Genomic DNA, 27,245 nt, shown 5'->3' on the forward strand with positions numbered 1-27,245 from the left:
TCACAGGCGGGATGGGCTGTTTCGAACACATACACTCATTCACACATACACACACACACAGAGAGAGAGAGAGTTATAACATTTTGTTTGTCTGTGTATTGCTTTGTCCCATGATGCTGTGCCCCCCTACTCCTACGCTTGATCTTTTGGGTTGGGGACAACTTGCTGACGGAGCCATAAAGACTTGAGGCTATTATGTCACAGGGGAAAACGGCTGCACATCGACTCCTCTCCAATCACCACGGGAGATGCCAACCATCAGTGCTCCGCATCACCACGAGCTGCTACACTGGCAAAACACTGCGACCATAACAATAAGTGAAGGACAGACAATAACTGATGAAGGTCGGGGGCTTTCCGAGTTATACTGGGTACTGATCTTGGATTTGTGTGTTAATGTAATTAATGTGCGTGGGATGAACCTGGCCTGTTCTAGTTTGTTTAGTGTGGAAGATTGAGAGGCCAGCACTAACAAGGCCTCAGGAGGGTTTTAGAAAGTCTGTTTCAAGCAATCGGCCAAAGAGAATTTGCCTTTTTTCAAGCAGCAGTTATCATAGTATTGTATTTCATTTCAAAACATAAACTTTGTTGTACGGACTATAAACAAAGCTCAAAATGGGTAAAAGACCATCGGGCCATAGATGCTTAAAGACTCTCACCTGCCTCCGTGATAACATAAACAATCCATCCAGAGAGTTTACTCAGACAATTTTTTAAGGTAGGATTTATCAATGTTTTCTTGATTAAGTCACTTCAATGAAAAATATTTGCTTGCTCTGGATTCTTAGTTGGGAAGATTTGCTTCAGGTTGGTCAGACAGAAGGGCTATTTAAAGATGAGTCCATCGGGTCTCATGGGCACTTTTGTGACATTTATTTGACTGAACAATGAACTGAAATACCTTCCATGGCCCTGCTGTGATAACCAACGAGCCATTATTGTGGAACCTTTTTACACTGTGTTGAATGGCTGTGAACATACAAACACAGTGCACAGACAGTATTTACCACTGGATCTTGTTTGCTGTTTGCAAACTACAGTTAGTGAAATTAACTTTGAAGTAGACATGAACTTATTAAGACTATTTCAGATTAATTGCTCATGCTACTCAAGCTTTTCTTTAGATCCTCAGTTGACAAAATTGTTTCTGCATCAGTTTTGACATTTAACAGAAAATAGTCACAAATAGGTTTAGTTCTACAAAACTGCTTTGATAAGAGAAAGACGCTGCGACTGTTTGCACTATATGGGCTGACAATTAAGATAATTTGAAGTCAAGATGCACGTTTAGATTTTGTAAATTGCAATTGTGTTGTTCTTGTCTTTTTATGTCTTTTCATCCAAAATTTAAAAAACGCTTTCCCACTTTGGCATAAAGGAGCACGAGCTTCTGATTAGGAACATACACTGACGTCTCAACATTATTATTGTAATGAATTCACAGGCTATTGTGCAAAAAGCAAAGGAGCTTAGGCAAATAAGCAGGTTCGTCCATTGCTGCTTTGATGAGCAGCCAGGAAAACATTTACTTATGTAATCATCTTTTCTTCATCTACACCAGGCAATTTTCTTTTCTTTTTTTGCACAAATTTAAGAGATTTTAATTAAAATGCAGCTGCAAGAGAATCAAATCCAACTTTATTTTAAAAAACAGAGACTCCAGTAGCAAACTGAAAATCCACTAATGCAACTCCTTCAATTGTTATTTTCTTGTAAATCTCACAATAAATGTTTTATTTTGAATATGATTACCTCCTACGGCAAGATCCAAACGACTGAGAACACTGTATATATACCTTAATGTATGTTTTTAGGGTAAGACCAAAATTCAGGAATCTTAAGTTCACAACCCTAGGCCGAAGGAGTTATACATTTCGAAGTCCCAGTCCATGCAGCCAAACTTATGCAATGTATCCACATTTCTGCTGAGAATTAATCATTCATGAGTGATGGGTTATTTGTCAAGACATAGTGTCAGATTTAATTTAAGAATGACTGTACTTATGCAAAGAAAAAACAGTCCCCAGTGGCGGAGTCATGTTTTTGAAAGGTGAAGATGTTGAAATGGTAAAATTCAGCATGATAACCCTACAGAATATCTCCACAAATAAACTAGGAGGGAGGGGGGCGTCAAATTACTCTTCTCACTCAATTTGTGAGTGAATACAGTTTTCCCTTAGATGAAGTGAGCGGATTTGACAGTTGCCCAGAGTGTGTTTGTGTGTGTGGTGGTGAGGTGTTATATATGGGCCCACTTTTATGCTGGCTTGTGGAAGAGCCACTATATAAACTCCTCTACACGCATCTTGTAGATTTTAGCTTTCGTAGCTGCGACTTCCCCCAAGCTATACTGGTTCCTCATTTAAAGGGGGTCAACATGAAAACATGCCTTCAATTCACAATGAATCATCGAGGCTCTATCTTATCGGCTGCTGGGAGATGTGATGGGCACAGTGTGCAGCAGCTCAGGGGCATATTGACTTTAATTGTGACTGGCAACTAAAGGCTTTCCTCTCAGTGTGGTGGAAGAAAATGTCCCTTAGCTGCTCTGCTGACCCTACAGCTCACAGTGAGGCATTTACAGGGAAATGAGCTGTAATTAGTTGATAGAGAGGTGACAGAAAATGCCACACTAATGCACTGGGATCACACATTAGAGGATACCTCTGTATAGGCTACTGTAGTGGACAGCAGCAAAGATTTAACACAAAACACTGGTGAACGGCAACTCCAGTAATACAGGGACAGTTTTCAGCATTCATTACTGTATGACAGCATTTGTGGTCTGGAGGAAAAATTACCAAGAAATGTTTGTGAGGTTGAAAAGGACAGATGATTACGATCTTGCGTATCCATGCTTACTGTTGAATTTGTAGAGGACAGGAAACACCCTGAAGAGATTTTAAATAACAAAAACAAAGATCATATTCTATAAAGCCACTTTCAGCATCAAGACTCTGTATTGGACGCCAACTGATAAACAGGCAGGTTAGTTAATAGCTAATTGCAGATACAATCTATCAGTATCAAGTATGAGAACAGACTGTTGTGATTATTGTTCACGAGAAAACAACAAGAAGTTTATTTTTCCGTCTGTAAAAATGCCCCGTGGATGCTGCAGTTCACTATCAGCATCTTGGCCCACAAAACATGAGGTTATCTCATCATGGCTCCTTAATAATCAACTTTATCTGTTTGTTTGTTTTTATTTTTTTTATGCTGAAACTTATAATGAAGAAAAATAATGAATACATTGACACTTACATTAACTGCGTTTCCCAGAATTTACTGTTCAAAATATTAACATGATGGTCTTTAGTTTTGGAAATTTTCATTCACTGCTGACCACTGTATCTTGAAGAGCCTGATCGATGAGTCCATGGTTGATATTATCAGCTCTAGTGTATACAGAATGTCAATGCAGAAATGCCGAAGACATGTTTCAGGTAATATATAAACTGTATTACCATCACATCAGTTTGTCCACTAGAGAGTGACACGTTTATTTTTTGACTTTACGTTTTCCTCAGTACTTACGTGGCTCAAAATACTTTAACAGCCTACAAGAGATCTTTATAAAAAAATATGTATGGGTTTCAGTAAAAAGAAGAAAATAAAGAAGTAAATCGGGCAAGAATATCTTCAATGTCGTTATTTTTATCAGTCTCAAAAGTCTATTATTGGTTCGACCTTGATATATTTTGCATCTATTTAAAATAGTATAATAGTATGTTTAAGATGAATCTTAAATTTGAATAATGAAATGTGGAAATTCTGCAATATCAAGGTTTTTCTTTAAATCTCCCTTCATGACCGTCCCTTCATGACATAATGGTAAATGCTCAATATCACTTGCACTGATATAATTCCGTCACGAATTGCAGCAGCGATTTCTATTAAGCAATAACTCAATGGCATTGAACTGATTAAAGCCACAGTCATGCCAGTCATCTCCCAAGGCCTTCCTCCCACCTCTATATGTACCATTTCATACCTCGCCACTGTCACGTTTTCTAAAGTATTAACAATAAGAAAATAAGTAGGAGGAGAACTTCCCTGTTCCAGCCTTGGGTCATTTTTCTCATTTTTGAAAAAATTAAATAGTCATTTTCTTATTTTATTACAAATACTTGTTGTAGGAAAGCCATGAATGTGACCCAACAGCAGCAGCAGCACCACCACAACCAGCACATGGTTCTTGATTTATGGCTCTGAAATGTACAGACTCTTGTATAAAACTGCCCAAAGGAAGTCACTTCAGTTTACTCATTTAGAATTTATCTCCTTCAATGGCCTGGGCTCAGACAAAAACACTGTCTTGTAGGTGCTTTATCAAAAACCAGAGGTGCATTATAAGAACTGCACCCGAGCCAGCCAAAAGCTCTGAGGCAGATTGTGTCTCTGCACCTCACAAAACAAAAGGTGTTTTTTTGTTACTCCCTCTCCACAGCAATGTGAGAAAAGTCAAAAGGGAGATTTAACCTCCTAAATAATCAGCGACAGGTCTGCAGTGTATCACTAAGGTCTTCCCGTTCACCCTCTGTTTAGATGGTTTGCGTATTATGGCTGTTGTTATAATGCGTGTTGACCCAGACCTTCATCTGTGGACTTTCAGCAGTAAAATATAATGGGAGTGGACCCAGAACAACAGGCAAAATTCATATGGTGTTTTTCTTGCACTGGCAAACAGTGACTCAGGATCCCTATTCCAACGTAAAGGAATCCCTGATTGTATATGCAAACAAAATTGCGTCTGTTGTTGCAGGCAAATTGTTTGTACACAATTTGTCCAAAGGTCATGGTCTGCTGGGGTATCAATTCAAATGGATACCGGTTGATGAAATAGGCTGGATTTTGGCACGTACAAGTAGTGATTTATATTCTTATTTTTTGCACAGAAGCGCATGAATCAGTAAAAGGCAAAAAAACAACAACATCTGTACATTTTAAGGGGGGGAGGACCTGTGGTTTCTGCATTCAACATGCAATATTTATACTCTTCTCCTTTTCTAAGTGCTGTTTCGCCAAAACAACCTGAACGTGTCAGTGCTTTTCCCTCCATACTGTAGAGAGAGTGGAGCAGGCCTGGCCGACCCCACCATGGCTCCAGTGCAGAGATAGGGGAGCTTAATCCATGTCCTCTGAGAGATCGCCCAGAAAGATGAAGCCTTAATTAGCCAGATAAAACCCCACATAATGACGCTATTGATACAGACTGGGAAATGAAGACTAAGCAGAACAAAACAAAAAAAAAATACTTCTGTATATATGTCTGAGATAGGCTTAGGAGAGTTAGCAAAGTAACTGGGGGGGGGGTCACTCTCACTCTCACTCTCAACTCCAGCAAGTGAGCATTGTCTCATCTCTCTGAGCAATCCACCTGCTCCAAATTGTCTCATACGAAGCTTAGTGAAAAAAATGCTGACCTTCATATAATCAAAGATTACTTGGAGGAAAACAACAACAGTTTTTGGAGTACTTAAGCAATAGCACTCTGGGGAGGTTCGAGCAATTAAAGGCAAAATTACTTGTCTAAGCTGTCCTTGTATCCTCCCATTGCCTATCTGTGGTTCCCCGTAGTGTGAGGGGAGGTCATAAAGATAGCGGAAAGAAGAGAATCACATCTCGCTAGCCCCGCTAATCCGAGGGGTACTAGACGAAGCAGAATCTCACTTTTAAAAGGCAATCTAGGTATTTCACATGCTGCACATGGATCAGCGATAAGGTGACCCTGCGTAGTATAACCAGACGACTTGAGGGTGGCAAAGACATTGCAAATCCCTTGTCAACACTTGTGCACCCTTTTAAAAGACATTACAGAGAAAAGAAAGGTATTGGAACTGTATCCCTTTCATCTTCGGATGCTTAAAGCAATTCTGCTAAACCAGAATTAAAAATGTTTACAAGCTTGTATAGAGTGTATGTGAATTAACATCTCTTAACATTAGTAAACCTCTTCAGATTCTTATTAAAACTGGTCTCAAAGCCCATCCGGCGTCAATCTGCAGAGCGGGGAGGTGAGATCTGCTCTGCCTTAATTAACGGCGATGACTGTCTTTCTCCTTTCCTCACAAAGAGCATTGTCAGTGCTGAAACGGGCTGACAGGCAGAAACATTTCAGAACTCCATCTTTGTTGTGTTGTCATGTTTGCCCTGTTGTGCTGTAGCTTGTATGACGGAGGAAACCGAAGACGGCAGAGCAGAAAGACTGCAAACTCTGCTGAAACATGGTTCTGGATTGCTCTTGGGTTTTTTTTCTATTTTTTTTTCTTTTTTTAATCTGCACAGTCTGGGTGATTAACCACTTTCTTATTTATAGAGTTGGCCAAGAGATGAAATGACAGGAACGGTGGATTTACACCACCACCCTGTCCATAACTCACGAGAGCTTTCTGTTACTAAGTAAAGAAGATAAACAGTTGAACTGCGGATGTTCAAATATCAGTAACATTTAAATGTTGCATTCAGAATTAAATAGAATGCTTAATCAATTACTCACGCAACAGAAAATCAAATTATCAAATAATTGTTTAGAGCTATTATTTTCAGACATTTTTTTTATCTAAACACTTAAAATATAAAAAGAGTTATTGATTGAATTATGCTTAAAGATGTTACAGGCAGATGATTGTCTGCTGTTGCCTAAAGTATAATATTTAGCAGTTACCAATGCTAATATAGATAATGATTGGTCCCATACTCTATATTATATATCTGTCTTATAGCCTGGCTTGAGGCTGACGGACCAGCCGTGGTAAATGGAAGAGACAATACAATTTTGGCTTGACTCATTATTGTCAACATGGCAGGTACAAGCACAAAGAAAGGCAAAAGAGCTGAATTATTCATATGACATTTGCATATTTACCACACATTTAAGACCAGGGTGAGCAGGGATCATATTGTGGACGGATGACTCCTGAGTTTCATTTGTAGGGAATAAGACCAGCTCCGCCAATTTACAGAGCCCATTACTCACTTCACGAGCAGGAATGAATGAATAACACCATAGTTCACCACAAGAATATTTCTTTTTTAAAGTTGAAATTGAGTCTTTTTGTCATCATAACAACTTTTGCCAACCTTTACCCCTTTTGAACAGCCCCTTGCTAAATCAGTTATGAGATGGAAGGGTTAAATTGGCTGGCCCATCCTCTCGGCCCACATCAACACTCCGCGGACCTGATCTCTCCCCTCTCTATTCCCACAGGTTCCCAAACTACTTTGCACTTCTGTGGCAGGGCGTCACTCGCCAGCGTCCGACAAGGTCAAATTTCATTTTCTCTCCTTTGATCGGTGCCTGGCTCTTTCATCAGCCTCAACCCTCCCCACCCACCTGCATGCCTCCACCACCACCATTTCACCGGTTAAACTGCCCTCACGTGTCCCCCTCAGATTTTTGGAGGATGTGAGTGGCAGTAGCTGAAATTATATAATACGTCTGTCCAGAGGTAATAACATAAGCAATCAGTCTTAAACTCCTGAAGTCGTAGCTACAATTTGCTTTTGGACCAGATGAAGAAAAGTAACCCAAGTAGAACATTGTGTGTATTTAGGTGTGGCAAACACTAACGTCAAAGTCCTCTACCTGTGATTCTTCTCCCACACATGGATGAAGCTCCCTGCATTATCTCTTTTCGCTGAATGGCAGCTGACTAAATGAGAATCTCTATTTTGCGTCTCTGCGTGATCAACCCCGCCTATACGCTGCAGCTCAACTTATAGAAGAGGCTGTATTTTACGCTGCCGCACAAAGTTCCATCACACTAACCACATATTTCAAATCAAATCTATCACATCATCATTTCAGCATGCCACCATGTATGAAACAGACATTATTTAGGGGTTTAACATGCTGGCAATAGATTATCACTGCATCCCTGGTTTGAGCCCCCCCCCCCCCCACCCCAGGTTCATCCCTGTTAAATGAGTCAAGGAGCAGCTGAATGGTTAAGTTAAAAATTTTGTGTATTTTCAATAATCGATCTTATAATCTTTTAGCTGTTTATTAGTGACACATATAAACTTAGACTTTAGATTTGCTGGATACGGACTCAAAAGTCTTGAGAGTTGCTTGCTCTTTTGCCTTGTTTTCACATCATTAAACCCAACACTCCGGGCTGTTAGCTACTGGTCAGACTAATTAGGCAATTTTGACACATTGCTTCGGCTCTGGGAACTCGTGCTGGGGGTTTGACATTACTTTTGAAAGTCTTGTTGAGCAAATGAGGATGTTTGGGCAAAAAAAGAAATCTGTGGTTGAAATAATCATTAGTTGCTGCTCTTATATATTCTGGATTTGTCAGTGTTCGCAGTGCTATATTTTGGACAAAATGGCTGCAGCCCCTGCATTGTTTGTCACATTCAAAGAAAAACAGGACATGGTGTTAACATATCAGAATATAGCTGGCATAATGGAGACAGACTTAGGCCAGAATGTTAAAACAATATGGCACTCGAATTCAAAAGGAGATTATGCAGATTGTAATAATCACATTAAGTGAAGCAGCACACGTTCTAGCATTTCTTGACGACGTGAGATAGCTCTGGTTCAGGTGAAACTGCGGGTGCGATTATTGCTGCTTCTTCATGTCTAGCAAACTAACATCTCCCTCATGCCACCCGGGCTGGTCGATAACCTGAAACCCGACCTCTTGTTTCCACCCTGCACTTTCGCTCTCCTCCGTCGACAGTATTAGCGGTTCTTTATTACATTGTTCTGTCATTCCTCTCTCTCTCTCTCTTTCTCACTGCATTGACAGCGAGTGGGTGTAAGGAAATCAGAGTGAGCGAGGGAGAGAGACAGACAGGGAGTGACAGAAAGCTTTTAGGAAAGTTAAACAGAGGGAGTGAGAGTTTCCAAAGAGACCTCCAAAGAGAATTGAGAAAGTGAGCTTTTAGTCAACTAAAAGCCCCTGTTGTCTTGAATCACATGACAAATAGGAGCAGACTGTCAATGGATAAAAGCAACTTCGCTGATCTGACAAAAGGAGGGGATAATGGGCACATTAAAATATTTGAATTATAAGAGAACGCTAAATCCAAGTATCACAGAGGGTGGCCTTTCTCCAGTGTACCTTGGCAGCACTTGAACAGGGGTGTCCATGTTTTTAATGAATTCTAATTGGAATAGTTGATGGTACTTTTTGAGTGCTGTGAATTAGCAACACAACAAGTTCTGCGTTACGGGGAACAGAAGGGGATGCGGGACTGCTGGTCTGGATATCTGTTAGATAAAAGCCTTGAGCAGGTACCTGTATATCTCAGAAAATCTGAACCCCAAAATATTTTTCAAAGAAAGAATCATTCATATGTTTTTAAGCTACTGTGAGTTTGAAATGAGAGGAGACCTGAAGCAGATGTAAATGGCAACTCCACTCCTAAGTAGATGCTCGGTCAGCCTACTAGACAAAGAAGAGAAGGTTGAGAGTGCTAGTGCTGTACCTAAACACCGGACACACTGAACTCTGAATCTCAACAGGGTGTTTTAACAGCCATTACATCAGGGAGATGGGGCACAGCACAAATCTTGCGCCCACTTATGGAAAATATCATACGCTCCATTTAAGTGTGGCTGTGTAAGTGGAGCTGCTGCTGTCCCACTATTGTGTTTCCAGTCACCACTGAATAGTACAGTTTGAATGGATGCTTTCAGTAGCACAGATGCCACACATTGTAATTTTGTTGCACAATAGTCATCATTACCGCTGCAAAACAATTTACTCAGAGTCACAAATGCAAGTATCAAATGAGACAATAATGTGCATTGTCTACAGATGGGGGAAAAAATAGAGAAGGCATTGTAAATAACAATGGATATAGAATTCACACCTAAAAAAACCCCATCACATTTGGTTTTGTATCAAGCTAATATACTTGAAATATCCCTCCATCCAGCCATTATCCATAAAGGGTCGGGGGGGGGGGGGGGGGGGGGGGGGGGGGGGGTGCCTATCAGTAGTAAACAAGAGACATTGCAGAGATCATGTGGCTTGTTGGATACAATCAGAAGCTGCGAGTTGAAGTCCACCTTACTGCCCGAGCTGGTTTAATTCCCAGAGCACTGGCAGCGCCGTTGACTTATGTGTCATTCACACCTTCATCTAAAAGATGCATGTCTGCGTTTGAGTCTGCCTGGCAACAGGAGCCCCAGCGTCGGCATTGATTAGTCCCTACGCAATGAATACAAATTTCCTCTCCGGGGTGTTGGAGAGGAGCCTTAGTAAGCACAATAACACCTCCCCAACCCTTGACCCATAACCTCGTAAACCATCAGTACCTTTTTTAATGATGCATCCTCCAAGGGACAAGTGGTTTATGGCGGGACGTTATTTCAAGCCTGGCGATGATTAGGACTTTGCGTCTATTTAATGTAAATGGTTTGCAGTATAATTTTATTGAAAGTTGACGGTGAGTGAATCCAAGACCTCATCAAAAAACTAGCAATGGTCAAGCATTGTTAGAATCAAATATATGGGTGCTACACTTAGATGTAGGTTGAATTGGGTTAAGACATGGAGGTGCAGCTCTAAATATACTCTAGCCCATCAACACTTTCTGCTGGCTGATGCCATTTGACAATATGTGGTAATCCATCTTTTCTTTGTGGATACCTCTATTTTTTTTACACAGGCATAAACGAAGCAATCGCTCCCTCAAGGCACCTCTGCAGAAATTCCCTTCAGACTTTATTCTATTTTACTACACTGTGAAGCAGATCAGAATTAGCTGCAATTGTATGAGCTCTTTTTTCTTTTTTTTTACGTGAATCCTGTAAAGGTGAATGAACCCTACAGGCTTATGTGAATGCATGGCATTTCGACAGGCCTCTGACAAGGCTGTAATGTGCAATGACATTTCACATAAAGAATGAATTCAAATACTAATGTGGCTATCATCATAATTGGTCATTTTAGATTTAAATTTTTTATTTAAACCATTGCTTTTGATTATGTTGAACGCAGGGAATACAGCCACTTAAAATACAAGCCACAGATGTGAATATTTCCATTTGCAGGACAACACACCATGTATAGCTTTGGCCATAGGGTATCAGTTTTGTATATGTGGCCAGTACCAGTGACGTGATAAATACATGGTAACCAATTTTGCATAAATTCTGGATTAGTGTATACCATAATTATGTTAATGTGTCCAACATCGTGGGATTAAGGCGCAATGCAATCAACAATTCCAGTAATGTGATTTCAGAAATGATGCAATCACTCACGTGAAGGTAAAACAGAGGGCAACACACATGTTGCATGCCCAAATGTGTGTTTGTACAATACAGCATTAACTGTTGAAATCCCTGATAAATTAACAGATATTCAATTGAGTTTAGTAATAGCAGTATTACATGTTTGGAGCCTATAATATGAGCTGCTTTTGATTATTGGTCATCAAAACTGTGAGAGCAACAACAACAAAACACTTCAAGCATGTTCACGGCTGCAAAGAACAAAACCTCATATTTGTTGATTATATTATTAGGCTTTTTGGGACACTTTAACAATATATGGCACATCTTACTGAAACTGTGAAAGACAGACCCAAATAATACTGATGACCTTTCAACAACAATTGCTGCCGCTTTTCCAGCTTTTCTAATTCAATAGAAATCTACCAAGGACAACAGTGACATGTGAACAACTGCCTCCCTCCCGCCTAGCATCAAACAGCTACTAGAGGCCTTTTATAAACATGCCATCCAGCCCCGGTCATAGATGTATCAAGGCAGTGGCATCAAGTAGAATGGAAGTCAGGTCTTACGAAAACAACTTAATTGCCGTCCCGGGTGCAAACTCTCAGCACTGTCATCGCAGCGTTATGCAGGCATCATGGCATCATCACTGGGAGCTAATAAACACCTTGTCAATGCAGTGGGTGTCAGCTTTACACCCCGGATGAGTGTCTCCAAGAGACATGCTAACACGTCATAAGCCAGCATTAGCCCGCTCACTAACACTATTGGTCATTTAGTGTGTTGTGAGAAGGCATGCCTGCGATCAGTCATTCTGCAGTAACATCATTGTCCACACACCAGCACCACCCACTCCGTCTCGGCTGCTCCTCTGCCCCCAGCAATGCAGACGAATCCACGGTGAGGCTGATCTCCATCATGAATGATTTAAATGCTGCACACACACACTCTTATTCTTGTCTTATTGGTTTGCTACGCCGTTCTTCCGGTCTGTGATTAAATTACAAACATGCCAAGATGTAATCATTCCATATATTCACTGAAATATAATGCTGTTATCAGGAGAATGATTTCCCTGACATCTGATACTCTGTATTATATTGGCCACTATGTAGAGGTTTCGCTTATTGCAAACATTGATCAACGTGTTGTAATTCAATATGGCATGTCAACAGCAGCATAATGTTGTGGGGGAGAGGGGCGGCGGTGGTGCAGTGGGGTGTTCTTAGGTACATATGTCCTACAGCCTATTACAGGGCAAAGAGGTGAATCCTATTGACGACTCGGAGACGGCCAAGGTCAGCGGCCGCACATTTGTTGAATGAAGGCGGCCAGAGAGTCTGAACGAACCGGATCGCACACTTCTGCAGCCTCTTTACTGTTGCAAGGCAGCCATGATTGAGTCTGCAGCATCCCATTCATCAACATGATGAACGGTAAATCCTCACACAAAAAAAACCAACAACATCATTTTAAGCCTGCAAGTGATATTTGATACGTCTATAGGAATGTTGGGATACCGTGATTGATATGGATAAAAAAGATTTGATGTGATGTCTCTACTGAGTGACAAACACACGTAGAGAGACAAACAGAGGCAAACTGGATAAGGTATATTTTGATATGACAAGAACACAATGAGGGAAAACACAGAACAAAGGATATAGGCTATAATGCACCTATGAAGCCCCCTTGTGCCACACCCTTGCCCCTGTATCTGTGTGCTATCTCAAAGTATATCAGCCATCTATCATCTTGGATTGTGTGCCCAGATAAAGCTGGAGAGGCTCTGCTGCTGCTACTGCTGCTGCTGCTGTATCTGGCTATCCGCTCCCTCCGGCTATTTATAACCAATGGAGCTACAGCACTTTATGAATGTCCGCAGGCACAGCATCACACAGTCCTCTGATACTCTTGCCGCAACTGTTTTGGTGTGTAATTACAAGAGACATTGCTGGACAATAAAGGGTGAGAAAAAGAAAAGGAAAGAAAAAAGAAATTCAGGGCGGACTGTCATATATTCTCAGCAAAATGCTGCCTTGAATAACAAAACAACAGACGGTGTGTGTGTGGCACCATCAACACACAAGTTTCACCCTGTGTCCTGTGCAGTCGCAGTGTTGGTTCCCATGGCTTTTTTTGAAAACAAGATTCCCCAAGTCGCTGTCTCTCTGATGGATCGATAAAAATTCAGTTGCAGCAGAAGGCTGGCTTGTTATTTTTGTTGTTGTTTTTTCATACGATGCCCATTTAACAGATAGCCATCTTTGCAGATTAATAAAATGGCATGTGGGGAGGATCACGATCTGCCTCACACTTCCGCACAATGAGAAATGGTATCTCAGCCGAGACCTTTCCTGGTCAAATAAAAGCTAGATTAAGATAACATTTTTCAATCCAAGCCCCCCCCCCCCCAACACACACACACACACACACACACACACACACACCATCACTCTCTCACTCTCTCTCTCTCACACACACACACACACACACACACTGGTGGGACAATTAAATTTGATTAATGGTTTAAGCCTTCGTCCTCCCAGACGAGCGCGTGAGCATGCAAAAACACACACACACACACACAGTGAGAGAGAAATGACCAGAAAATGAGATGATACGGTCAGAGGGATTGTCGATAACAAATCTATAAATTCATTTAGAATCCGCGTGGATTAGATGCGTCTTTTACCTGCAGAGGACGCGCCTAACCGCACTCAAGTGCCCTTTTCTGTCCTGTCACCCGATACTGTCCTAATCAATTCGGACTTGCAGGACAATTTGAAGACGATTGGACATCGGAATGGAATGAGCTCCGGGTATTTCATTTACTAGGGGGAAAAGTCTCTGGTCTCCACTGGCACACTATAATCCACACGTTTGAGAGATGTGTTCTTCAAAGTCGCAGCTTTTAGCTGCATTCTATCAGAACCGTGGCCTCAGCCTTCATCAAACTGCAGCGACGTGGAGCAGGAACGCCGAGGACGGGTGGGACACATCAAGCACAGACACTCACCTGCTGTAGCCTTCACTGCTTCCGAGCATCCTTTCGCATTTCTCACCGACGGCAACTCCCAACCACCACGACGCAAATGGAGACGCACTATCTCAAGTCCATCGCCTTGAAAGGAAGCTCTCTCTCTCTCTCTGTCTCTCCAAAAAGATGCTGAAGCTGAGGAGAATACACAACAGCCGGTCGTCCCTTGCAGATTTCCAACGAGTGTCTCCACGAACGTCAGCAACCCCGGTGCTATACGATCATCCGACAGCTGTAGTTGAAACAGGCGAACCCCCCCACACACTTACGCACACACTCTCGCGCGCGCACACACACACACAAAGCGCGCGATGCTCACTCGGTAACGGGACTCCCAGTGCGCCCGGACTCGTCCGGGGATCGAGTGTATGCCAGAGAATAAAGACGACGGAATGCAAATGGCAGGTAGAGAAGAGAGAAACAACTCCCACGCACCGCTCCCCGATGCAGGCGCACAGTCCTCTCCGCCCGATGCAGCCGCTCCACAGCCTCGCAGTCTCTGCACTGTCAGGAGGCACAGGCGATCTGCCCGCTGGAGGGAGGGACGGAGATGATCGGCGGAACGCACCCTGCCCGGTGCCCTACTCACGTGTGTGTGTGTGTGTGTGTGTGTGTGGGCGGGGTGTGTGCGTGTTCGCGCCGTTATTATTGCTCATATGAGTTGGATGGCCGTGCGCTCGCAGTCTGTCCATTCGCTGGTGCATGTATTTAGACTCTGCGCGTTTTTCTTTGGCAGCCTCATCGGTCCACATTTGTCCGTCCAGATTTCAGCCTCCCATCCCGCGCGCTAACGTTTACGCGCAGGCAGGTGCAGGGAGACACCCACAGATGACATGTCTGCTGAGGATGAACTGAATGACAGACAAACAAAAAAATATCCTACCGAAAAAGCCCACACTACCACTGCAACATGCAAATGTTTCAGCACATAATGTGGAAATAAAATCAGATTCAAGTCTTTGAAAGTAGCAGTTCCTCTTCTGAGTGCCTGATGGCACTGTGGGCTTCAGATACTGCACACACACACGCACGTTATCTGATACATATCTGATCCTTTGTCTCTCCTCCGTGACTCTGAAGGTGGTCTGGGCACAATCAGGCAGTGATTGAAGAATAAATATTTCACTGGCACAGACTCTGATGTTATCGTTTCACCATCTTGTTGTTCTTAAATATATGATGATGAAGGAACCGCAGCCTCACGTGCTCCTCGAAAGATCCGGGATCAATTCATGATCAGTTTTCAAATGCACTTCCGGTCGATTTCAGCAGCTGATGATAGAACTCATTTGTAATCACCGGCCATGTTACACATTGATTGGCTTTAGGGTTTGTGGGAGGACAGAATATCTGATGGATTCCTTCATGCTGTAGGTGTTTATTAACACTATATCCTCTGCTGGACTGAGAGAGTTAGTCATTAATCTGCTGAATGTTGTAGGGGGTGAGGGCTAATGTTATCTCCGTTGTGGAACAGGAATTCAATACAAGAATAGGATTCTATATGAAAGGAAAGGAAATTAAATATCTATACATATTTCTTTTAAATTAATTTTTAGTTGTTAAAAAGTATTTTCATCGATTAATTTAGGGATTTAGGAAAGACAAGAGGAAGACAATTAATCAATCTGCAGATCTAAGGCCAGTTACATGTACCAGTTACATGTACCAGTATCATGCACCAGTAACATGTACCAGTAACATGGACCAGTAACATGTACCAGTATCATGTACCAGTATCATGCACCAGTATCATGCACCAGTAACATGCACCAGTAACATGCACCAGTATCATGCACCAGTATCATGCACCAGTAACATGTACCAGTAACATGCACCAGTATCATGTACCAGTATCATGTACCAGTATCATGCACCAGTATCATGCACCAGTAACATGCACCAGTAACATGCACCAGTATCATGTACCAGTATCATGTACCAGTAACATGCACCAGTATCATGCACCAGTAACATGCACCAGTATCATGCACCAGTAACATGCACCAGTATCATGCACCAGTATCATGCACCAGTAACATGCACCAGTAACATGCACCAGTAACATGCACCAGTATCATGCACCAGTAACATGTACCAGTAACATGTACCACTATTTCCATTTAAAGTTTAAGAGTTTTATAACGTAGACCCACGCCAAGGTCAAATATTTTTAAATAACAACAAATTTAATATAAACAAAAACAACTAGCAGCTGAGACAAAAGAACTGTAGCGTTAGCTCTGTGTCTGGCTGCCTCTTGTTTAGTCTAAAACTCTTTCTTCGGTTACTCACTCACTCCTCCCTAAAGAAAACATGAAGTTACTTCATCTGTCTTGTGAGAAGTAAAATTCAGATTTCCAGATAGTCATTTTCTATCATCACTGTTCACATCAACCAACTATTAATATTCACTTTGCATTCATTTACATATTATTTTGCAGTTATTTGTGATACATTTCTATGGAAACCAGCTGACAGGTGTAATGTAAGGGAAGTGTACCTTTTCAGCATCTGTTACGTGCATTGCATTGTGGGACTGGTAGCAAAGACCATTCAATTTCTGAGGACACAATACTGAGGATGAATTCACACGAATGTTATCGCTCTGTTTTTATCAAGTGCTTTTAGTCTTTTGGAATGACCTCTAACCTGTTATGTAATGCATTAGTAGAAAGATGACAGGTATACATATATATATATATATATATATATATATATATATATATACCTCTGTTTAGATTAAATGTTAAGTACTATTTTACTTTTTGATAGATTCCTTTTTTAAACAAATTCATATATATAACAGGAGCTGGAAATTACGTGACTCTAGTGTTGTCAAACAGTTGCAAGAGTAATGGGACATTTACTTCACCTCTTCTCACGCTTTCATCACGTGTATCGTGTTTCAGGGAGGAAATGCCACTGAAGTATTTGTCTAGCAGTGTTAAAATGTGTCTCTGTCCTTCTTGCATCCTCAAGCTTCTCTGCAGAGACCCTCCGAGCAACTCAAACCACTCAGGCATCACAGCTACATGTGAATGTCATCAGCATCAGTTCACGCATGGCCAAGGCAACCTCGCCACGAGTACATGGTATTTTCTCTGTATTTTACATCTGTTTTCTACTGGCTGGCTGTGAAACCGCTCCTTAAGGTGGGGACGCAGGCTTCCTCTTTCCAGATCAGTACACTATACTGCCAACCGGATCTAAACTCAGATACAGGGTGAAACTCAACAACTACTCTGGACTACCAGTCAGCTGACATTATGTCTGCTCATGCATGTGACATACAATTTTGACCGATTTAAAATAAGTCTTCAAAGCTTTACTGATGCACGTCAACATGATTTATATGTGAAGACGTGACACACTCATCAGATGGTGCTCAGTCATTTATGTGTGAGACCAAATAAACCATCCACTATCCACATGTGAGCTGCACCAGTCAAATGTGTCTGGAGAGTTGCTGGTTGAATAAAACCCAGAGAGAATGAGATTTTAAAAAAAAATAGCCGTGACAGGATGCACTTCATGGGAGGGGAGGGGAGGAGAGCGGGGCTAAATTTGTGGTCGGCAGCTCTGCCTGCCTCTTCTCCATCCTCACTACCCTGCTAAGAGCTGCAAACAACAACAGAGGTAACAATGGATACCTAGTGACGCAATGGGCTTTGGAAGCATCCCATCAATAATTAATTTGTTCTGTTGTGTTCCTCAACTCTGGCACGCACGCTTGTCCTTAATCTTTTGTTATACTGGGTGCGAGGAGTGTCTGTCACATGGACAGTCGACTCTAAAAGATAAATGACTCTAGGATGATATGATAAAAAAAGCCATTTGTTTTGTACGATCAAATCAGCTAGCCATCGGGTGGATGGTTTCGCATACTAACCTTCGAGGCAGTCATTCTTACAGTTAAACTGTATTGATTGGGCTCAATTTCAAATGAGCTCATTCCTATTGGGATATTAATACTCTTAAAAATACAATAAACTTAAGAATTAATAAAGCACCGATACAGTACAGCCACAGTATGACAATACTCTCCTGTTTGAAAACAGACACTTTTCAACCAAAAGTTTGGAAATGTGTTTTATTTCGCTCCAGCTTCCATCATTTTCCTTCTTTGCCAAATCAAATTCTGATGTTCTGAATCAATGTTTGTTCCCCAAAGGAGGAGACAAATGGAAACTCAATAGTGAAATCTACTTAAAGGGAAAGCAGAATGTATTTGCCCATATAAACTTTGCACCCTATATGAAATATTTTAGAATAAGACATGACAGACTGGATCTTACCATGATTTGCAGGTGACACTTTCGTATGTGGGTGCTTTAGGTTGATTGCTTGTCTCCAGATTAGATACGAACATTAAAACTTATTATTATTATTTATTTATTTTTAAGACTCATCACTATAGTCGAGATGAGGTATTTCATGCAGTGACATATTCAAAGCACATCAGACACAGTAGCCCTGCACTTGACCGTGTCTATATCACTAATACATGGGGACGGGTCACTTTGAAGGTGGGACAACATTAGAAATAAGTTCTCTTATCAGGAAAGTTTTAAACTTCTGTGGCAAGTCTTTTTTGTTTTAGGTCCAAACAGCAGTTTGCACCACGCTGTGACAGCAGCCCAGCCAAAGCACTGCACAGTTTTTTTCTCTCGGCACATGATTTGGATAGCTCTTGATAAGACAGGAAGTCAGCCAAAACCTCCCGCTGAAAACAAACAAACACAAAATCTGCTCTATAGAACCCCCCCCCTTCTATTAAATAAATGTGTCAACTTCCAAACCAAGTGTGCATTTTTCTCACTTAGATTTTGTCCTTTTTATCAGCATGTGAAACTAACAGAAAGAGAGCCCCCTCTATATCAATTAAGCACTAGATCAAACCCAGTAGCATTGCAACAGGCTGTATAATATGAGCATGTACAGTATGAATGCTATACATTGTTTTTCATGCTGCTTATGTGTACGCTGTGATTCCAGGAACATACAGAGCAGCAGTGATTGATTCAAAGTGGATGGAATACAAGAGAAGACCGGCTTTCTATCCTGTTCACCACCATGGACATAACCAGATTGAGGCGGGGGTGTCCATAGTCACATGGATGTCAAGTTCCCTTTCTACAGCCGCACACGCAAGATACATTAAAGCCAAATTATTTTCCATTCTGTTTTTTATTTATCCATGTCAACAACAAGGACAGAACAGCCCCAGTTCCTGCAGCAGCAACGCAGACAGAGGGAGAAGACCCAGATGTTCTGCTCATGGATGTGAGCGGCTAAATATGACCTGCAAGAGTGATGTCCACATAATTTTTCCAAGGTCTGTCAGTTTCAGAAATATTCATGCCTGACAGGTGGATGTCAAAGTCACAATCAGGCATTGAAAGACATTCTCACACCTGTGCCAATATGTAAACATGAGCACAAATATTCTCACTACTGAAGGGATCTGCCAGCATTGAATCTATGCATCATTTTTAAATAACATTTGACAGCGTGGAAGCTCTTATTAGTATTTATTTGTAGGTTAAATTAAAACCTGGAAAAAGTTTAATTTTCCACAAGTATCCCATGCAGGGCGACAACATGGCCAATCAATCTTTCTGTGCTCTGCCCCCGGTGGCCTTTTTAGCAGTGTCTCCCTAAAAGCCTCTATTTCACCACCATCTTGCAACATGTCTATCCTCCTGACCTTTAAATTAAATATACTTTAGTAGCACAGGCACTTATTACATTTCTGAACAACACTTGTACCGCTTTGTGGGTTTCCTGGCAAAGACTCATTCTTCCGCTCTCTCTACTCCCACTGTATGAACGTGTGTGCACACAAACATGTGAAGATTTCCTGCATGACGCTTTTTTGTATCGAATCCACTTGACGTGATCAGTGTGCATACAGACAGGCAACGTACTGCTTCATTAATTGGATTAGATCGATTGGAGTCTCATCAATTTTGCTTTATGGGAACGTTATTGTATAAGTAGAGTCACACTTGTCTATGAAACTTCAGTCATCACTTTTTCTTTCCTATGTTTTGTAACCTAGTTTACCTTGAACACTAGTATTTTTATCAATTGTATTTTAACACACACACACACACACACACACACACACACACACACACACACACACACACACACACGTTGACTCAATCATTGTCACTCACTCTCACCCTCACAGTCACTCATTTGCCCTGATGTGTATTACTATACTGCTGTGTGAAATGCCTGGTGCAGAGGAAATGGAAAGGAGTGTATTTGGTGAGGATGGAGGGGGAAAACTACCTGCAATGGGCTTTGAATTGCCAAGGTCCTGAATAAGCATTATAATACGGGCTTGCAAGCAGCAACCAAATGTGCATGGAACTGACTGTGGCATTAAAGACATCTGGGTTTATCCTTGCAGATGCATAACCCACACAAATGCAGGCTCAAAATCCAATAGTCATACTTACCAATAACATCCTCTTATACTGTAAAGGATATTGCTCAGTGACTGCATGTGGTTTCTGAGGTGGTCATTTTGCAGTGTGGCATCCTCGGATAAAAGCTATTTAAATGAAGCAGTTCAAGACCGTGATGTTGCAAAGGTGTTGAACCGCCGTGGTAATGACAGTCATCAAGACCATGGCAATCTGTTTGAGACAGTGGCAGTACACCAGGGCACAGGCTTTGTGATGGTTCTAAAGATGAGAAAATATGCACAATGAGCAGCTAATTACCCATCATGTTAGTACCCATAATCATGGCAAAAGAGATCATTATACAGGAGCTTTTACATTGGAAAACACTTAAGACAGAAGTCTAACTAGCTTTTAATTCTACTGTACCTCTTACGCAAGTGTTGCACAGGAATCCTCACCTAATATCAGATTGTTAGGGGTACACGTCTATTTTCTAATGAGGAATATATCCTTCAATAGACTTTCTACCCAACAATAATCTATCCTGGATTTTAGAGGGATACAAATGGGTCTTATTTACACAAAGTGCAGCAACTTGGACATAGCTGTGTTAGGCCAGTGGTCAAATGAGCAACACTTTGTTTTCACTGGTTTAGATTTACCACAAAACGATCGGAGGTGGCCGCTATCTCACTCCTACTCAGCCTCAGTCCTGGGCAAGAAAGACTGCAAAGAAAAATGATGCTCCTTTGCCACTTGCACACAGTGCTTTAGGCAGACTATCATTTCCATTAAACTAATAACAGTTAGCCTCTTATCTCACAATGTCTTGGCAAAGTCACTTCCACCCTTGAACAAAACACAATGTCTTTGAATGCCGGGGCTTATTCAACACTGAGGCCCAAATGGAACTGCATAATCCTCTTCAATTTGCCTTCTCATATTCAACATTATAACTGATTTCTACTGCATTTTTAGTACACAAAATTTCTCTTCATTGGGGACATGATAGCATCCTTCAACTTCCTGAACAGGCACAAGTTAATTAAATAAGAAAATTCACCTTACTGCTCAATCAACAACAAGAACTTTATTTAGAACCTAACCAGATGAGAGTCCACTCACATCGAGCCTCAGTCGTAATTTATCAACAGATTCCTTAGTTTCTCTGAAGCCATTTGGTCATAGAATGATGACAGCAACAAGAATATACTGTATTTGTTACTAGACCCTGATTTTTTTTATTTTTTAACTTGAAAGGAGATAATAGTCAATTCTGAAGTCTTTCATGGTATACAGTGACTAAACCAAGTCGGTGTGCCATAAGCTGAAACTTCCAATAATTGAATACTGCATGACCAATAGTTAGTTTCAAGAACAACATGGCACCCTTTCTAGCCTTAATATTCAAAGGGCATATGGGTATTCTGATAAGAACATGTGGCAATGTATTAAATGTCAGGAATATAGAATAATGCTTCATCTGCATACAATTAAAAGTATTTTTTTCTCCTGATAAGAGTCACTTGAAAGATTGGGATGGGTTCTTGAAATAATGAAATGACTACACAGGATGATGGATTTATTGCCACACTGTACAATTAAGATGGCGTTTTCTCATAGATGTAAGATTAGATGTTAAACAAAACAGAATTAAAAAGCTTATATGTATTTCCACCCAGTCATCATCAAATACTTTCAGTTCAGAGACAAAATAGCTTGCAACTGGATTAATCTGAGTCCGTAATTATCAGGAAAAACATTGGTCGTTCCCAGAAAAAAGCCCAAAATCAGAGTAAAGCATCAAAATACACAAAATAGAAGATATTTAAAAAATATGATTTCCACTCATTAGAAGAAAAAAATATTTCTTATCAGATGCATCAGCCTTGAGTAATAATGTGGGGGCACTGTCTAAATCACAGTATTTGAATCTTAGCATTCAATAGAATAAAGACTCGAAAGCCTTATTTACCTCAGTATACTTATCTGCAGCTGAAAAATGTTGAATTTTTAAGACTCGTCACCAACAGTCAGCCAAGTTTTTCTGTACTCTTATAAAATGTATGTTGTATTTTTGATAAATCAATTTATTGGGCCTCTGTGGTCATATTTTAAACATGTAAGCTCTCCTTGTCTGCTTCCTTCTGACAATTTAACGTCCTGGGGTGTTTACTGACTTTCTGAAGTTTTTAAGGTGTACAGAAATGCCAGAATGGCAAAAACTTAACTTTAAAACAACAACACAAAGCTAGCCCCAGGCCTCATATGACCAACATAGCTGTTTAGTTGCTTGCACCATGCATATCTGCAAGCCTAATGGCAAATTTTACCAAAGGCAAGACAATTTACAAATCCACATTTTAATGGTTGCAAAAAAAACATCTGCCTTGTTGTGCATTTGTACACTTTGCCTCATTAGTTTATCAAACAAAATGAATATGGTAACTGTATTTGCAAATACTCATTTACCAGCATTAATCTGTATGCAGAACTTGGACATTCTTTGGCAAAAGGATAATTCAACCATTTTAGCCCAGGATCCAGGACACATAACATTGTATGTTGTATGTAGTTAGTTAAAATAAATATTCAAGATCTAAGTAAATGTATATGCAAGAACCTCCCTGGAGCTTGACCCATCCATTCATCAAATCGAAAGGGTTTGGCAATATGTAAGTCCGATCATACATTTAGTGGTCAACAAATGTAGATGCTACTTTATCTTGCAAAGCCATTTTGGTTTTCATTTTGCCAACAAGACAAATGTGAAAATGTATTTCCCCATAGACAAACTATTAGGAGTAGGGCCTGAGACCCCTGCAGATATTCTGCTCATGGCCTCTGGTTCCATTTGTATTTATTTTTTTCATCTGCAGGGCACCATCCATCGCCAGAGCTACTCGCCTGTCATTGCACCACACAGACAATGGCTTCCTGACACTAGAGCTCCTTGTAAAAGATGTTGCCACCCCTCGATCTCTGTACAATGCAGACCCACACAAATGTGTGCATGGGAGAACTCACAGTTACTGCGACGTGAACATATGAGCACACAGGTAAACACACACACACACACACACACACACACACACACACACACACACACACACACAAAAATCTAATCTGGCCCTGAATCAAATCACATCCTTTTGTTTTCAGACAGTAAAAGGGTGTGAGGGAGTGGTATTGGGAGTGGTGTACACTGGTAGAGTAATCACTATTTCAAGTGGTTTCGGGGTCAACCGCTCTCCTCACCAACACCACACCATTCCAAAGGGTAGAGAGATTTCAATCATTTTATAGCTGCCATGATGGCTTTAGTAAATTGTTGTCGGCCAAATCCATGTCAATCCGTTGAGTGATTGCATGCTGTGAAAGTTAAAATCTTATTTTCTCTTCAGTTTCTAAATTTATGTTTATGATGAACAGACATACATTTAGGTCTCTGTTGTATTCTTTCCTATTTGATATTAAGCTTCATCGTTCAGCAAGAATATTTGATGAGTTAAAATTGAAGTAAAACTAGTAGGGAAAGCTACAAATCACCATTACACTCTCCAAAGTGTTAGGGAACTAATACAATGCTAGCTGTAGCAGCAAAAACTATCCATTGTGAAACGTGTAACTTCTTTCAACTGATAGATGCAGGACTGCTCTTACAATATGAACACAACACGATGAAGTCACTTTGCACTTCACAGAGGCTTCTTACAAAGATGTAGATGGTCAGTGTCACTGGATTTTGCTGATGTAACATACATTAAAATACTCATAGAGGATCAGTGCCTCTGGCTTATTTTCCACTGCCTGCACTCCTAATGCTATTCATGTATTTAATATTGCCACTAAAATATCTGAGTCATGGAAAAATGACGAGGCAATTTATATGAGGAATATTACTTAAAAACAGATGAAAAAGGTTTATTTCGTCCAAAAAGGGAATTCATAGGAACACTTTCAGTAATCATCCTATACTGTTTCTGATTAAATTCATTTTTGGATTCACAGATACAAGAGAAAGAGATAACAAAAGAAAGAAGCACAATCAGAAGCTATATCAGTATCGGTTTTGATAAATAATGTTAGGAAAGGAATATACCTGAAATCCTTTGGAAAAACTGCCTATTCAGCCACATTTGCATCTACCCCAGGGGAACGCTGTGATCCTTTTCTGTTTGTTCTGTTTTGTGTAGGATATATTCCCCTCAAAATCATCAGTTGACCCATACTGTCTCACTATATACTATACCAGAAAGATAAATCAATGTATTGAATTCAACTGAAATTGAATAAATCAACACTAACACTGGAATCCAAAGTCCTTTTGTGTTTTTAATCTAAATTTCACCCGCCTTTCTTGAACATTGCTTTCCAACATAATAGATTGTCTTCGACAAACCTGTTTGCCATTTGCTGTGCAGTAGAGCTCCACTAGGGCATTGGAATCTGAATTCTTTAGATATAATTTGTTTTATTAGTAGAACACATTCATGATAACCAAATGCTAAACAAATTACTTTTGAACCACTCACACATTACACAGTAAAAATGTTTGACCTTGCCCACAGCTACAGGCATGCATCCTCATTCAAACAAGGTGGTGACTTGGACCAAGACTGTTCCCATTCTGTCAATTCAGGTTTATAGGGTTGGCAAAATAAACCACTTTCATGTAGCACAAAACCCTGCCTGCTTCTACTTTAATGTATTAAAATTAATTGTGGAGGACTGGAAACACCAATTTGAAATGTGGGACCAGGTATATATTAGACAATGACAATCTATTAATACAATTAAATATAAGGTTAGCAAGAAAGAAGAAATGATGAGCTGTGTATTGCTATTCTGTTCTATTTATACAATATAGAACATGCAGCAATTCACATTTATTTCCAAGCTGGCAGTGTCCTCTAAACAAATAAAATTGCCATTTAAAAGGTAAAATACTGAGCTTGCAACCATAACAGTGTGCCACGTTGCAATTGGCGCTGGGTAAAAATGGAATAATTGCTTTCCACACATCCAGCTGGGTCTGCAGTGATATGTGCTGCTTCCAGTGAATATACCCTCCCACACTTCTAACAACAGTCACCTTCCACCACATATTTCTATCTTCTCTATAAGATCACTGTGATCACAGTTAAAGCACCACAACCCTGATTCAGGGTTAAAAATTCACTTCATACTGGAGTGGTTGCTTTGAATCGGGCCCTGGCAATGTTGGAGCCCAAGGCGAGATTTTAGAGAAATAAAATTAAAGCACAATATATAATAAATAACAACTACACAAAATAATCACACATCAAAAAACGGAGAAGACAGAGCTTGATGTCTCTTCAGAATAATGTCGGGAAGAGGTGATAGATGCTGGAAGTAGTGTTGCGGAGGTGCCTGCAGCATCACCTTTAGGCGAGGGACTATGATGGCATGGCAAAAAAGTTTACTTAACAACTCCATAAAAATACTTTTCTTCAATTTCATTTTCTAGAGAAACAGTTTGAGAGAAGTATTGTAGTATGCCTAACATCCAATAACTTTTGTATATAATATTTGATTTGATTTTACAACAGTGTATTTTCTGTAGCTTTTACAGTTAACCTGTACTGTTGTGTTGTGTTCTGCTCTCCAAACAAGGATAATACCCCTAGGCAGATTGAGGAGGGGGGCGAGGGGTAATCTCCCATTGAGGATAGATCACACATCCAAAGACCCCGACAATGGTATAAGAACCACAGGATTGGATGTGGCAGGACAGGACAGTGAAGATGTTGTGAAGATGGTGTATTGAAGAACAAAAGTGGTATGAAAATTCACCAAGGTAAATCTAAATGCAAAGAGCAATTACAACAACACAAAGCACCTAGTAATGCCCAGAGAGCTGGGTTTGTCAGTACTGCTTCTCAGTTGGTGGAAGACAAGAGCAAGGAGACAACCACCATACCTTGACCTCTCAGCTCAAGCTGCTCGGAGCACAAGAGAAAGGGGGAATCGGAAAGTTTCAATGTCTTGGAAATGAAACCATGGCTGATTCAACCATCAGCAGCAGACAGAAAATCTTTTATAGAGCATGCCAAAAAATCATTGGTGTTAACGAAGGCAAAGCTACCAGCCACCAACAAATCAGATATTGTTGGAAGTATACTTGACCCCTCAGGAGGCCGTTATGGGCATTTTACAACATATGTGATCATTGTTGATTGCCTTTTAAGATTCTGCAATTATATAAGGATTTACTCATCTGCATCTTGGTTTTAATCTCATTGTTTAATCTTGAAAAGTCTCTGGGTATTTTCTATTTTGACCTTGCTTGAAATCTACTGGCTGCTATCTGAGTTTAGCACAACACACCACGGTGAATGGCTTATTAATCACATGTATTGAATTCAAACAAAATCCACAGCCCTTGTATTGTTTGATTTACAACAATATGCATTCCAGCACGGACAACCTACTGTGATCCAAAGTCTGTCAGGAACACAGTCAAACAGAGCTACATTTGCTGGAAATGTTTATAACAAAAACAAGTTGACTTTACCAAACTGAGAACACAATTTTTTTTTTATATAATCATACCAGA

General features: G+C 40.6%; 1 protein-coding gene and 1 long non-coding RNA gene across 6 annotated transcripts in view; one reads left to right on the top strand and one right to left on the bottom strand.

Moving 5' to 3' along the window:
• LOC118315483 overlaps positions 1-24,958 on the top strand; it is a 179,651-nt gene extending 154,693 nt beyond the window's left edge. The window contains exons 3-5 of the long non-coding RNA XR_004794863.2: positions 19,242-19,581; positions 23,545-23,724; positions 24,677-24,958. This is a non-coding gene — a long non-coding RNA (uncharacterized LOC118315483). The remainder of the gene's footprint in view (positions 1-19,241; positions 19,582-23,544; positions 23,725-24,676) is intronic.
• Positions 1-27,245, bottom strand: part of lingo1a (leucine rich repeat and Ig domain containing 1a) — a 110,867-nt gene that overhangs the window by 10,979 nt on the left and 72,643 nt on the right. The window contains exon 1 of one of the 5 annotated variants that reach the window (XM_035642793.2): positions 14,679-15,002. The exons of 3 other annotated variants lie outside the window; for them this stretch is intronic. The gene's annotated coding sequence lies outside the window, so the exon portion shown is untranslated. Of the gene's footprint in view, positions 1-14,222; positions 15,003-27,245 lie in introns of those variants that run through there. One more of the 5 variants, XM_035642790.2, reaches the window with a different exon arrangement.

The sequence above is a fragment of the Scophthalmus maximus genome, chromosome 7 (genome assembly GCF_022379125.1).
Source record: "Scophthalmus maximus strain ysfricsl-2021 chromosome 7, ASM2237912v1, whole genome shotgun sequence".
Classification (NCBI taxonomy): domain Eukaryota; kingdom Metazoa; phylum Chordata; class Actinopteri; order Pleuronectiformes; family Scophthalmidae; genus Scophthalmus; species Scophthalmus maximus.